The sequence below is a fragment of the Sapajus apella genome, unplaced genomic scaffold (genome assembly GCF_009761245.1).
Source record: "Sapajus apella isolate SASKATOON/1434 unplaced genomic scaffold, GSC_monkey_1.0 scaffold135, whole genome shotgun sequence".
NCBI classification, from domain to species: domain Eukaryota; kingdom Metazoa; phylum Chordata; class Mammalia; order Primates; family Cebidae; genus Sapajus; species Sapajus apella.
In genome coordinates this window covers 737,681-753,199 of record NW_022437075.1, presented here as the reverse complement: position 1 = coordinate 753,199, position 15,519 = coordinate 737,681, and the positions used below count along the sequence as shown (strand labels likewise).

Sequence of the window (15,519 nt, the reverse complement as noted above, 5' to 3'; positions counted from 1 at the left end):
AAAAAAAAAAAAAAAAAAAAAAAGTATTATAGGCCAGCCACAAGTGCAAAGGAAAGCTCATAAGGATACCAGACCCTATTTACATGCTCAACCGGATCATCCGGTTGCAAGGTGTTTTGGAAATACTCACTAATAAAACGGGCAAAACTCTGTCCCTCTTAGCCCGACAAAAAACTCAAATAAAAAACGCAATTTATCAGAACCAGCTGGCCCTAGATTATTTGCTAGCAGCCAAAAAAGGAGTCTGTGAAAAATTCAATCTAACCAACTGCTGCCTGCACATAAATGACTAAGGGCAAGCAGTAAAAAGTATTGTGCAAAACATGACCAAACTAGCACACACACCTGTACAGGTGTAGCATGGATTTAACCCTAAGTCCTTAAAGGTTAGTTCTCATCCTTAGAAAAATTCAAAACCCTCATCATAAGTGTTATAATAATAATGTGTTTGTTTGTTGCTCCCTTGTCTACTCCCCGTTTCTTCAAATAATTAGAAGCTTCATTACTACTGTAGTTAGCCAAAAAATAACATCACAAGTATATTATATAAAACATTGTCAGTTTCTTCAGAAAATCTAAAAAGTAAAAATAAAAGTAAAACCTCTCACTAATATTATAAAATACTGAGAGTCTCAAAGGGGGGGATAAGAAGGGAGACCGAGGCATTTAGAATTCCCTCCCCCTCTGTCATCCACTGTGCATCTCAATAAAAAAGAAAGCAGGGGCCAGTCGCGGTGGCTCAAGCCTGTAATCCCAGCACTTTGGGAGGCCGAGGCGGGTGGATCACGAGGTCAAGAGATCTAGACCATCCTGGTCAACATGGTGAAACCTCGTCTCTACTAAAAATACAAAAAATTAGCTGGGCATGGTGGCGCGTGCCTGTAATCCCAGCTACTCAGGAGGCTGAGGCAGGAAAATTGCCTGAACCCAGGAGACGGAGGTTGCGGTGAGCCAAGATTGCGCCATTGCACTCCAGCCTGGGTAACAAGAGCGAAACTCCATCTAAAAAAAACGGAAAAAAAAAAAAAAAGTCATGATCTAAAGCAGGCCAGCTAGCCTCTCCTAAATCTCCTTCCTAAAAACAAGCTAAGCCCTAAAAAACGTCTCCAAAAAGCACTACAAATAAAGCACTATTTTTACTTAAAACAAGATCAAACCAGAAACCTTCACATGTGAGTCCTAAAACTGTAAACCAAAACCCTTTCATATGTAATTCCTAAAACTGTAAACAGAAACCTTTTCACATGTAAGTCCTAAAACTATAAACTTAAAATTCTTCCACATGAAACATCTAAAGTATAAGCCTATATAAAGGCTGAACCTCCCTTTGTTAGGGGAGCTTGGCTGTTAGGCACATATGCTACCAAGTTACCAGCTGCAAATAAATTCCTTCCTCCAGTATTCAGTGTCCGAGAAATCCTTTTCCATGGCAGCTCCTGCTACACTACATCATCCTGGATGTATAAAAAGTCAAGCCCTATCTTTGTGAGGCACTCAGCCTTGGGATACTAATCTGCTGAGCCAGTGGCCACCTTAATAAAATCCTCCTATTTCACCCATTGGTCTCTGTGCACTCCTGAATATTCTGCAACATGACCAAAGGATGTTGAGCTCTAGTCATGTTGGGGGGGCCTGGACATACTCTTCTATGTAGCACTCGCATGTCATCTGCAAATAAGGCTCCACAAACAAGTTTTCAGAAGGAGGAATTATAGACTCTCTTTACTCTGTTGCCATGTTTAGTCATGTTGTTGACATCATGAGGCCTCCTACATCTGTTATAATGCTAAGCAGTCCCAACCTCAACCTGAACCCAACTACCTATACGAGCAAATAATTTCATAGACTAGTTTTTTAATTTGTCCGATACTCTTGTGGGTAGGCTCATAGAAACACCAATACTCAACAAAGTCAACACATACCTCACCAGCATTTCCTTGCTTTCAGGTTGTTGGTATGGAAAGGAAGACGAGGTGGCACCTTCTAAGCAGAGCACTTGTATACATATATACAAAGACCAAAGAGTTCACAGTGGAGAAAGGCCTTAAGAGTGCAGCAAATATGGGAAATTATTTCACCAAAACACTGTACTCCCCATTCATGAGAGATTTCATACCGGACAAAAGCTTATGAATGCAGTCAGTGTGGAAAATCATTTCACCAATGCTCTTCACTCTTGCAGCCTCAGACACTTCACACTAAAGAAAGGCCTTATGAGTGTACTGAATGTGGAAAAGCCTTTGCTGAAAAGTCCAGTCTCGCCCACCATAGGAAAGTTCACTCTGGAGCAAAGCCTTATGAATGCAACGAAGGTGGGAAGTCTTTGCTTATATATCCAGTCTCATTAAACACAGGAGAGTTCACACTGGAGAAAGGCCAGTGTTGAGTGTGGAATGACTGCGTTGAGTGTGGAAAATCATTTCGCTGAAGCTCTGCACACTTGCACTATCAGATTTCACACTAGAGAAAAGCCTTATAAATGTAGTGAATGTGAAAAATCCTTTAGCTTAAGGTCCAACCTCATTCACTATCAGTGAGTTCATACCAAAGAAAAGCATTAGTGTGGGCAGTGTGGGAAATCCTTTGGCCGAAGTTCTAGCCTCATTAGATATCTGAGAGTTCACACTGGAGAAAGGCCTGATGAGTGCACTGAATGTAAGAAATCCTTTGCTGAAAACTCCAGCCTTATTAAACACTTGAGAGTTCACACTGGAGAAAGGCCTGATGAGTGCAGTGAATGTAGGAAATTATTTAATTAAAAATCTGCACTTTTGTAATCCCAGCTACTCAGGAGGCTGAGGCAGGAGAATTGCCTGAACCCAGGAGGCGGAGGTTGCAGTGAGCCGAGATCGCGCCATTGCACTCCAGCCTGGGTAACAAGAGAGAAACTCCGTCTCAAAAAAAAAAAAAAAAAAAAAAAAAAAAAAAAAAAAAAAATCTGCACTTCGTGTTCATCAGAGATATCATACTGGACAAAAGCCTTATGAGTGCAGAGTGTGTGGAAAATCATTTCACCAAAGCTTTTCACTCTTGCAAAATCAGAGTTCATACTAGAGAAAAGCTTTATAGGTGTAGTATATATGGGAAATTCTATACTCAAACTTCTAGCCATGCTAAACACAGGAGAGTTCATATTGGAGAAAGGCGATAAGAATGCAGTGATTGCGGAAAATCATTTCGCCAGTTCTTCACTCCTTCAACATCAGACAGTTCACGCTGGAATAAAGCCTTGTAAGTGAAGCAAATGTGGGAAATTCTCTTGCCCAGTCTTATTGCTTCTTCAAGGCCAGAGAGTTCATTCTGGATCAAGGCCTTTGAGTCTGATAAATGGGGAATATTCTTTAGCTAGAGCTCTAGCTTCTTTATATAAGGAGTGCTCCCACTGAAAAAGTGTCTTTTTAGTGCAATGAATGTGAGAAAGCCTTCAGCCCTCTCTGATTGGTTACCAGAATATTTACATGAGGAATATGCCACAGATGTGCAGGCAGTATTTTTTCTTGCTCAGTATAACACTGGAGGAGACCACTTATAAGGATGCAGTCTACCTAAATTGAATGTCATACATCAAATAGCTGCATACATCCCAGGTATGTGGGAACTGCATTGAATTTTCAACCTGCCCCTGTCCCTTGCCAGACTTATGTGACTGGCAGTTATCTTGCAAAAAGCATTTCACCCCTACAGTTTCATCATTCACCTACCTCATCATGATACAGAAGCAACTTTCTCTTTCATTCACCAGAGGGGTTTTTGAGTATCCTCAGCACTCATTCCACTCTCATTTCTTTCTCTCTGATGAGTTAGGCCATGGACCTAACCCATTTTTGGCACAGATGACTCTTCTGGTGACTTGAAAAGATGGACTACCTTTTTCAGGGATCTTTTGTATCTCACAACATTCTTAAGATGGAATTTTCTAGCCCACCAGTCACGAATCTGAGATATCCTGTGGCCCATTACCCTGGTTTGTGTTACAATAAAGGCTCTACTGCTTAAGACACCTTCAACCCTGGGAACTGTATACAGTAGCTGTATTTACTGCCTCCCGAGTAGCTGGGACTACAGGCATGTACTACCACACCCTGTTAATTTTGTATTTTTATGGCCGGGCGTGATGGCTCACGCTTGTAATCCCAGCACTTTGGGAGGCCGAGGCGGGTGGATCATGAGGTCAAGAGATCGAGACCATCCTGGTCAACATGGTGAAACCCCGTCTCTACTAAAAATACAAAAATTAGCTGGGCATGGTGGCGCATGCCTGTAGTACCAGCTACTCGGGAGGCTGAGGCAGGAGAATTGCCTGAACCCAGGAGACGGAGGTTGCGGTGAGCCGAGATCGCGCCATTGCACTCCAGCCTGGGTAACAAGAGCAAAACTCCGTCTCAAAAAAAAAAAAAAAAAAAAAAAAAATTTTTGTATTTTTAGTAGAGGCAGGGTTTCTCCATGTTGGTCAGGCTGGTCTCAAACTCCTGACCTCAGGTGACTCACCCGCCTCAGTCTCCCAAACTGCTGGGATTACAGGTGTGAGCCATCACAGCTGGCCAATAAAATGTTTTAAAATAAACAAAATTTAAAATGTAAACAAATATAGTGTAATTTCAAATCTGATCTTGATTAAATCATGAAATTATATAACATTAAAGAAAGCAGAAAATAAAATTCGAGATTTAAATAGATAGAAGTCTTGAAAATGAATCGTACTGAAAAATAAAATCCAGTGGTTACTAGGAGGGCTGGGAAGGTCAGTTCCCCCTCTACCGACACCTTTCCCTTTGCTCTTCTTCTACAGCTGTGACTGTCATGCCCTATAACCCCAATAAGTGTCAACCAAAAAAGCTACTCCTCATCTTGTACCCAGCTCTTTCTGATGTTCTAATAGCATTACCACCATGGTTGCATTTTCCCTGCTCAGTATGACCCACAGTTCCACCCTAGTTCACACAGTAACTATCATTTTTGATGACTCCCTTCTACTATGTGTCCAGCTGCGCACATAATGCCTTGACTGTTCACTCAAACATATGAGTATTCACAGGGCCCAAACTAAACTTCTGATGTCCCCACGGAAATTGCCACCAATTTCCCCATCCCAGTTACTGGAGCTTCAATTCCTGCAGTTACTAGGACCATGAAAACCTGGGGTCGGCCGGGTGCCAGGGGCTCACGCCTATAATCCCAGCACTTTGGGAGGCTGAGGTAGGCAGAACACAAGGCCAGGTGTTCAAGACCAGCCTGGTCAACACGGTGAAATCCCATTTCTACTAAAAATACAAAAATTACCCAGGCATGGTGGCAAGCGCCTGTAATCCCAGCTACTCGGGAGGCTCAGGCAGGAGAATCGCTTGAACCTGGGAGGCAGAGCTTGCAGTGAGCCAAGATCACACCATTGCACTCCAGCCTGGGCAACAAGAGCGTAACTCTGTCTCAAAATAAACAACCAACAACAACAACAAAAAAAACTTAAGATCATTACTGACGCTTCCCTCTGTCACTGCCTTACCTAAAATATGCAAAGATCTACTTGCTCCTTTGTTTAAAATATACCCAGAATGCTGCCTTTTCTCCCATCTCAGCACTCACTTGGTCCATCAACTCATCTGAATTATGCCAGCAAACTCCCCCCAAGCTACCTGCCTCCTAATTAACCCAGGAGTCTGTTCTCCAGTGTGCAACCAGATAGATCCTGTGAAGACCTGAGTTACACCACCTCTTTCCCATCCAAGCATCCTAGCAACTCCATAACAGATGCCTAGTTTTGCAGGCAACCACATTACAAGCCTAAATCTTCACCCCTGGCTTTTTGTTCCTATTAGAAAGAATGGATGCCTGCGGTACATAGTTCCAAGCTCAGTCACACCTCAAAGCATTTGCGCAAATTGATATAAATTCTTTTTTTTTTTTTTTTTGAGACGGAGTTTCACTCATGTTACCCAGGCTGGAGTGCAATGGCGCGATATCGGCTCACCGCAACCTCCGCCTCCCGGGTTCAGGCAATTCTCCTGCCTCAGCCTCCTGAGTAGCTGGGATTACAGGCACGCACCACCATGCCCAGCTAATGTTTTGTATTTTTAGTAGAGACGGGGTTTCACCATGTTGACCAGGATGGTCTCGATCTCTTGACCTCGTGATCCACCCGCCTCGGCCTCCCAAAGTGCTGGGATTACAGGCTTGAGCCACCGCGCCCAGTCAAATTCTTAAAATAGAAACCTGTTTCCATTGGTTGCCAGAAATAAGAACACTTCTATTAATCCTTAACTGACACTCAGGACTCTGAGCTTGGTGTATCCACAGGTTCCCCACTCCGAAGAACTGGGAAAACATCAAGTCAACACTCAAGACACCCCAATCTCAGACAACATACAGTTAATGTCAGGTTCAGTGAGAGACTGGGACATTTTCTCTTTCCCCATGTTGGCACCACAAGCATTTTCAGTCTTCAGCACCCATGAGAATAAGAAGCCAACTGTGACGACCTCCAGCTGATAAAAGCTCCATTGATCCCTACACAACCATACACCCAGGGGCCTTGGGCTGATCAATGGATTTCGATTCTCAGTACTCCTTCTTACCACCTGTGACCATGAATGGAGACTCCACTTCTCAGTGCCTCAGTCCTCATCGTCCTCATTCCACTCTGTTCTCTGAGAGGCTTCTGGAAACCTCTAAAGTCCTACCAAGGACATGATCCTCTTCTGTTCACAACCCTCTATACATCCCAGGACATTCAGATTGAAGGCACAACCCCTAAGACAACCCGTACAGGTGAACTCTGGGTCATGTTCAGCTTTCACTAGGGCTTTTTTTTTTTTTTTTTTGAGAGACAGGGTCTCATCATGTTGCCCAAGCTGGTCTAAAATTTCTGTACTTATGTGATAATGACGGTCACCAGATTCTGAAACGTTCATGGCTCAGATGCACCTCCAAGCCTCTGAACCTGCTGGTTCCTCTACCTGTATCACTCTACCTGGGGTAAAGCCTGTAATACACAGCATTTACCCGAGCCAGGTTCCTGCTGCCATCAACTGTGGGTAGAGCAGCCATCACCCCAGGCAGTGCCTATGAGCCTCAAACCTGCCTCTTAGGAGCAGAAACGACTACTCCTGTGCCTTCTTGTTCCCAACCCAGTAGTCCCTCACCTGACAAGCATGCCCAGAAATCCCTCATCCTCGGCCTTGCAACCAGCACCTTCTGGGTAAAGTACTTCCCAGAGCTGTCAGCCAACAATGGTGGTATCCACCAACAGCAAGCAGAATGCAGACCATGTGACACTCTGAGGGCTGCTGGAAAGCCCTGCTCACACCTCAAGGAAAGAAGGCTATTGATTCTTTATAAAAGTAACAAATAGGTATCACATCAGATGCTAGGAAGCTCCTCTTGCACCCAAGAATAAAAATACTATTTGAGATGCTCCTAAAGTTTACTTATTAAGTGGCAATATCACTGGCATCATTCAGAATTACAATGTGTGCACTCAGAGCTGAGAATCTTAAGTATGGACTGCTGTTTAAATTCATGTGGCCTGAATCACTACAGTCAGTTTTGTGAGTTTCATTGTTTTGCTGGAACCGAAAGAATATTCTCCATAAGACATAATGACAGGATGGGTACAAAATAGTTAGACCAAATGAATAAGACCTAGCATTTGCTAGCATAACAGGGTAGCTATAGTCAAAGTAACTTAATCATACATTTAAAAATAACTAATACAGTATAATTGGATTGTTTATAACACAAAGGATAAATGCTTCTGGTGATGAAGACCTCAAGCATTATTACGGACAAGCTGCCTCAGAAAACCCCCTCTGCCCAAGCTGACCCCTGCCCCTACTCTGATTGCTCCATAGCTGCATTTCTGAACTCCTATCCAGGCACCACATCAAGGCTCCCAGACATGCTAAATCACCCAACAAGTCTCTCAGTCCCTCAGTGTCCAGTGGCGCCTCCATATCCCATACCAATCCCAGTCATCAAGAAAAGTTGAAAGGGGTAATGGGATCCTTTAAATTCAGTTAACCAAACTGACTCTTGAAATCCAGAAACCCTGGATCTCCCTCCTGCCCATAGCCCTAGCCCACATCAGAGCCAACCCAAAAGCACTCTCCTTCCTCACAGCCGATTTTACTTAATGTATGGACGCCGTTTCCTCTTACAAAACAGGACCCCTTCTAACTCTCAGCTAGGAGAATACCTCCCAACACTTTCTCTCACCCATCATCTCCTCCATGAACAAGCAGGCCAGGCCCTCCCATGAGAGCCCCACCAACTGAACCCTCTTACCAGAACATGTCTTCCTAAAAACTCTTATGCCAGCAAGCCTTAAACCAAAGTGGGAAGGTCCTTTTCAAGTTCTTCTTACAACTCCCACCGCAGCTAAACTCTCAGGACATATCTCCTGGTGCCATCTTTCTAGATTAAAACAAGCTCCTGAAGTGCCCACTGACCCACCAGTACTCTTCTCAGCCCAACCAAACTCCACCTCATGCCTGTTCCTGAGGACAACCCACCTTCTCCCTCCTCTTAAAAGTCGTAAGTACTCCCCAAACCCCTAAAGAAACTTAAAAGCCCTTTCCCTGCCTATACAGCAACTTCACCCTCTTCCTCCACTCTGTCTGCCAAGATATCTCTTGGTTCCACCCCCAAGCTCCCACACTTGACTTTCTATTAGTGTGGATAAATGACCTACTTTTCCAACGCACAGTGTGTGACTTAACCACATATGAAACGCAGCTATGTACCTTTTTACTCACTTTGCCTATCTATCCCTCCTACTCCACCACTCCACCACACCACCACTTCCTATCATCCATAACTGCCTCTACAAAACCCTCGGCTTCACCGATGCTCTGCAGAACCACTCCAACCTGACCCTAGCAAAACACTGCTGGCTATGCCTCTCCCTGTCAGCTACTACGTATACTGCCACTCCTGTCCCTGCAAAAACCTGGGTTTCTACCAATTTAACCTATCATCCCCAATATGAGAGTAAAAGCCTCTCCAACACCTTACACATGCAGTCATTAGCCAGGTCTCCCATCCCTGAAACAACCACAAATACCTGGACAGGACGGGCAATACAACTTCTGCATTCCTGTATTTCCAATCTCACCCCATATACAGACAATAACAACAAACCCATACACAGCCACATAACCATGAACACGGATTTAACTCTCCAAGCCCCAATTTGCTTTCAATACAATATGTCTTCAGGCCTACCTCTGGAGCACCTACTGCCCCATCAATGCAATTATACCTTACAGCTTCAGGCCCCAACCATCAAAACTTTCAAGTCGGCCAGGCACAGTGGCTCAGTGGCTCACGCCTGTAATCCCAGCACTGTGGGAGGCCGAGGTGGGCGGATGACGAGGTGAAGAGATCGAGACCACCCTGGCCAACATGGTGAAACCCAGTCTCTACTAAAAACACAAAAATTAGCCAGGCGTGGTGGTGCACGCCTGTGGTTCCAGCTACTTGGGAGGCTAAGGCAGAAGAGTCGCTTGAACTCAGGAGGCGGAGGCTGCAGTGAGCCGAGATGGCGCCGCTGCATTCCAGCCTGGCGATAGAGCAAGACTCCATCTCAAAAACAAAAACAAAAACGTTCAAGTCTTCCAAGCTCCTCCATTTAGTTTGCCTGTTTACTTTTCAGGACCCTCTGGAGCCATTAGTAACTTTCTACTTAACAATCAGGATTTTGCAATGGGAGGCATACCCCTTGCATGACTGTACACCCGCGGACCCCCTTGCAGTGCAGCCCCCACCTCTGAAGAATGCCTCCTTATACCCACATTTAACCACTCTTCTTAATCCATTCAGAAGAGTGGAATCTCTCCAAAGGGAAAACAAAACACATGGAGCCACTCACCTTTCCCCATTAATCCCTTTTCAGCCGCTCACTGGGGCTGCCCGGAAAAGGAAAGCGATAAACTCACACACCATTTCAACACACACAACCAGTTCTGTCTGCCCAGCCAAGGCGTATTTTTCATGTGCGGGACCTCAACTTACCTATGCCTCCCCACTAATTGGACTGGCACCCGCACCCTAGTCTTTCTAAGCCCCAAAATAGACATTGCCCCAGGGAACCAAAGCTTACCAGTCCCCATCAAAGCTCAAGTCCACCAGCGCTAAGCCTTGCAGCCTTGGATTTACTGCAGCCACAGGAACAGGAATAGCAGGGCTGTCTGCCTCCCCATACTACTATCACACCTCCTCCAAACACCTCTCAAACTACAAGACATGGCAGAATCCATTCTTACTCTTCAATCCCAGATAGACTCTCTAGCAGCAGTTACACTCCAAAACCATGGAGGTTTAGACTTGCTCACTGCCGAGAAAGGAGGACTGTGTACTTTTAGGGGAAGAATGCTGTTTCTATACTAACCAGTCGGGACTAGTACAAGATGCTGCTCGATGGTTAAATGAAAAAGCTTCTGAAATCAGGCGCGCCTCTCAGATTCCTGGGCTAATCTTTGGAGTTTGGCACCATGGCTCCTCCCACCAGCTGGATCTCCTTTCTATCCTTCCAGCATTTGGCCGCTGCCTCTTAGGACTCCTCACCCAGTTTTTACAAGACCGTATTAAAGCTTTCACCCAAGAAACAATACAAGATATGATGCTGCTCCAAGAATGACAGTTCCAGGAATGACAATCCCTACAATCTAGCCTCTCCCCAAAGTCGCCCCTAACCAGCAAAAAGCAGCCAGATAACAACGGCGTCCCTCCTCTAATGCCTATTAAGAGGCTGGAGCCGGGCGCGGTGGCTCACGCCTGTAATCCCAGCACTTTGGGAGGCCGAGGAGGGTGGATCACAAGGTCAAGAGATCGAGACCATCCTGGTCAACACGGTGAAACCCCGTCTCTACTAAAAACACAAAACATTAGCTGGGCATGGTGGCGCGTGCCTGTAATCCCAGCTACTTAGGAGGTTGAGGCAGAATTGCCTGAACCCAGGAGGCGAAGGCTGCGCTGAGCCGACATCGTGCCATTGCACTCCAGCCTGGGTAACAAGAGAGAAACTCCGTCTCAAAAAAAAAAAAAAAAAAAAAAGAGACTGGAATGTTAGAAACAAGCTGCGTCAGAAAACCTCCTCCAAGCAAGCAGATCCCTTACCCCCACTCTGCTTGCTCTGCAGCTGGATGTCTGAACCCCTATACAGATGCCTCATCAAGGCTGCCAGATGTGGTACGATTAAGCAAAGCCTGATTACAGCCATCAGGAAAGCTCGGCTGAGGGGGGAGGGCAGGCAAAACAAATGTTATCCATACTTGTAAATTCCCGTTTGACTTATACCTGTAAAATCCTATCTTTTTTTTTTAAACTGCTGCCAGGTAAGTCACAGGATAACTTAAGTCACAACCTGACGAACTATCTCTACGTCTATTACAAGCTGATGGATTACCTCAGTCCTGAAACTTACTTATGCCCCTCTCATGCCATATAAACCCCTCGTTTTTTAAGCTTGGCGCTGCCTCCTCTGATTATTATGGGGCAGCCCGGCAGGTTAATAAAACTTGCTTGCCTGACTTTGGGTCTATTCTTTCTCTCGGCTAACCTTACAATTATTACAAATCGCAAGCCTCCATCAAAATATCTCATGTAACCTGCAAATATATACACTACTATATACCCACAAAAAATCAAAATGAAGGCTGGGTGCGGTGGCTCATGCCTATAATCCCAGCTACTCAGGAGGCTGAGAAAGGAGAAGCACTTGAACCCAAGAGGCGGAGGTTGCGGTGAGCCAAGATCGCACCATTGCACTCCAGCCTGGGTAACAAGAGCAAAACTCCGTCTCAAAAAATAAATAAATAAATGATAGATAGATAGATAGATAACAAAGATGGAATGACAGGGAAAAAGACAGACGTTGGTACACCCTGAAGCAGGTAGTGAAGCTGGCTTTTGGCCCCTGGTTCCCACAGAAAATTGCTCAACTAATGCCAGCAAACCCCAAAATTGGGGTTCAATCCAGGAGGGTTCTTGGCTTCATGAAAGAAGTAATTCAAGAGCAAGCCAACAGTGTAAAGTGAAAGCAAAGCAGCATTAGAGCAATAGTGGACAGGAAAATGGCTGCTCCTCAGACAAAGCAGCACCCGCGGCTAGCTATAGTTATAGCAACTCCCTATTTCTGTGCTAAATAAGAGGTGGGTTATTCATGAATTCTACAGAAAAAGGCTAGGGAGTTCCCAGAACCAGGGGTTCCTTCTCTTTTAAACTACATGAAGCTTCTGGGCATTGCCACACATTTGTAAACTGCCATGGTGATGGTGGAAGTGTCTTTTAGCATGCTTATGCATTATAATGAGCATATAAAGAGCAATGAGGGCAACTGGAGGCCATGTTCACTGCCACCTTAGTTTTACTGTTTTCAGCAGGTTTCTTTAATGCATCCTGTTTCAACCAGATCCTGCTGCACCATGAGCAAGGTCAAGACCAGTGCTCAAAAAATAATTGCTAATGTAGGTCACTATGAGGATCACTATGTCAGTACTGTAAGGTCGATAGCCTTGCTGGGACCCGGATGGACAACACCCACCCCTCTCCATGCCTGATAACAGTTTATCAGGACACCTTACTCAGCATCTGGCTTCTCCATATGGGCTCCCCTCACTCACTTCTGCATTCTGCTCCCAGGTCTATATTCAGCACTAAACTATACACTCAGCACTAAGCTATGCATTTGAACCGCAGCACTGATCTATGCACTCTCAGCACTAAACTATACATTTGAACCCGCAAAATTTAAGAAATCCCGCCAAGCTTTACCCAATGGCAGCCCTCCCCATACATCCTTGGCCAGCCCACCCCTCAATAAGTCTCGCCTCCTTACCTATAGCGGCTCGCCCCGTCTGGGCCTTGTCTCCCTACAACCAATGAAATTGCCTATGCTTTGCTTCCCCAATATCCAATCAATCGCCTCTGACCCCCCATAAAACCCCTTGCCTTGAGAAGTTAAGCACGACTTCTCTGGCCCCATCCCGACCATAGAACCTTGCCCGGGAGCTGAATAAATTGCGGAATAAATTGGATTTTTCATTTTTATATACTGGCCTCAGTTTCCTCATTTCAACTCGGCAATATATCTTACAAGGCAATATATCTTACGTTTCTTAATCCACATGCTAAGGTATACTCAATTTCTTTTATCACACTGACATCTATCTCAAAGGAAGAGCAACTTAATCGATGTCACTATGGTACACATCAGTGGCTACAACTTTCATAATTACAGCACAGGTAAAAAAGGCCATCTGAGTAACATAAACAAGGCATCTGGGCTGCAAAATTTCATCTACTTACAAGAAAGTGATTATTATTTTCCAGTGACTGCAGGAATATCCTCACACTGGGAGCTAGGATTATCTTCACAATAAATGGTTTTATTCATTTATTTATTTTTTTGAGACAGAGTCTCACTCTGTCGCCCAGGCTGGAGTGCAGTGGTGCGATCTCAGCTTACTTCAACATCCACCTCCTGGGTTAAAGTGATTCTCCTGCCTCAGCCTCCCAAGTAGGTAGGATTACAGGCACATGCCACCAGGACTGGCTAATTTTTACATTTTTAGTAGAGATAGGGTTTCGCCATGTTGGACAGGCTGGTCTTAAACTCCTGACCACAAGATATCCGCCCACCTTGGCCTCCAAAAGTGCTGGGATTAGAGGTGTGAGCCACCACCCGTCTGGCCTCAGAATCTATTACAGACGCAGTGGCTCATGCCTGTAACCCTGCACTTTGGGAGGCCAAGGCAGGTGGATCACTTGAGGCCAGCAGTTTGAGATGAGCCTGGTAACATGGCAAAACCCCGTCTCTACTAAAAATACAGAAACAGCTGGGCATGGTGGCTCACGCATCTAATCACAGCTACTTGGGAGGCTGAGGTGGGAAAATCGCTTGAACCTGGGAGGTAGAGGTTGCAGTGAGCCAAAATCATGCCACTCCAACGTTGTCAAGTGTTAAGAAAGCAAGCATCAATTCAAATATCCATAAATGGACGAATGAATGAATACATGACATTTCATGGTAGACTATACTTCTCAGCAATATAAAAAGAATAAACAACTCATATGTCTCTACTGATATCAAAATAAGCATGAAGCAGGAGAGCACCCATGGATTATAAGAGGAAACACTTTATTACAGCAGTCAGAAAACTCCAGAAAATGTAAAGTACTCTATTATACAGAAAAGTAAATCAATGGTTGTCTAGAGAGCAGAGAGAAAAATCTTTATAAAGACTCCAGGTAAACACAAAGGTGACAGAGAAGTTCATCATTGTGAATCTGATGGTTTCACGGGGTTATGAGAAAATTCAAGGCCAGGCACAGTGGCTCACGCCTGTAATCCCAGCACTTTGGGAGGCTGAGGCTGGTGGATGACCTGAGGTCAGGAGTCCGAGACCAGTCTAACCAATATGGTGAAACGCCATCTCTACTAAAAATACAAAAATCAGCTAGACATGGTGGCATGCACCTATAGTCCCAGCTACTCAGGAGGCTGAGACAGGAGAACTGCTTGAACCTTGGAGGTGGAGGTTGCAGTGAGCTGTGATCACACCACTGTACTCCAGCCTAGGTGACACAGCAAGACTCTGTCTCAAAAAAAAAAAAAAAAAGGTAGAAAATTCAAGACTTATATATATATATATATATCACAACTTAAATATGCATCTTTTATTGGATGTCATTTACATCGTTATTTTTTTTGAGCCAGGGTCTCACTCTGTCACCCAGGGTAGATTGCAGCATTGCCATCTTGGCTCACTACAACTTCTGCCTCCCAAGCTCAAGCAATCCTCCCACCTCAGCCTTCCAAGTAGCTAGGACTAAGATACATGCCACCATACCTGGCTATTTTTCATAGAGACATGGTTTTGCCATATTCCGCATGCTGGTCTCCAACCCCTGGACTCATAGAATCTGCCTGCCTCGGCCTCCTAAAGTGCTGGGATTACAGGCACGAGCCACGATGCTCAGCGTATACCTTATTACAACTTTATAGTATGGTTAAAGAGAAAAATGCAGATTTGCCATTATTTTTGTTAACAGGTTTGGCAACTCTATAATGACTCTACCAATTCTTCTCATGACCTAAGTGGGAAAACTAGCCTTCATAGAAGCAAATATTGATGAAGCAGAAAGTTCATTTCTACCTGATTAAACTAGATTGCTGCCTGGTGACAAAGTTATATCACTCAACTGAGATAATTTTCCCTATGATCTTCCTACTAATGCAGGAATTACCTTAAAGTGACAAGCCCAAAGGTTACATGAATTCACAAAACCTTTAGATTATTTCCTCTGACAATACCTTAGCTACACAACATTCACCATTATGGAATTCCTGAGAATTTCTGTATCTGCTTATCCATCACAGACTTAGTTACTGGGAAACTACGGACACTGCTTTAAAATACATAAATCTCGGCCAGCCAAGGTAGCTCATGACTACAATCCCAGCACTTTGGAAGGCCCAGGCGGGCAAATCACCCAGGTCGGGAGTTCAGATCAGCTTGACCAACA

The 15,519-nt window shown here is 44.7% G+C and overlaps 1 long non-coding RNA gene and 2 pseudogenes across 1 annotated transcript in view; 2 read left to right on the top strand and 1 right to left on the bottom strand.

Moving 5' to 3' along the window:
• LOC116539987 overlaps window positions 1–1,348 on the bottom strand; it is a 17,876-nt gene extending 16,528 nt beyond the window's left edge. The window contains exon 1 of the long non-coding RNA XR_004264253.1: window positions 1,261–1,348. This is a non-coding gene — a long non-coding RNA (uncharacterized LOC116539987). The remainder of the gene's footprint in view (window positions 1–1,260) is intronic.
• A 255-nt stretch (window positions 1,349–1,603) lies between these two features.
• Window positions 1,604–15,519, top strand: part of LOC116539997 — a 19,251-nt pseudogene continuing 5,335 nt past the window's right edge.
• Window positions 13,194–15,519, top strand: part of LOC116539995 — a 10,682-nt pseudogene continuing 8,356 nt past the window's right edge.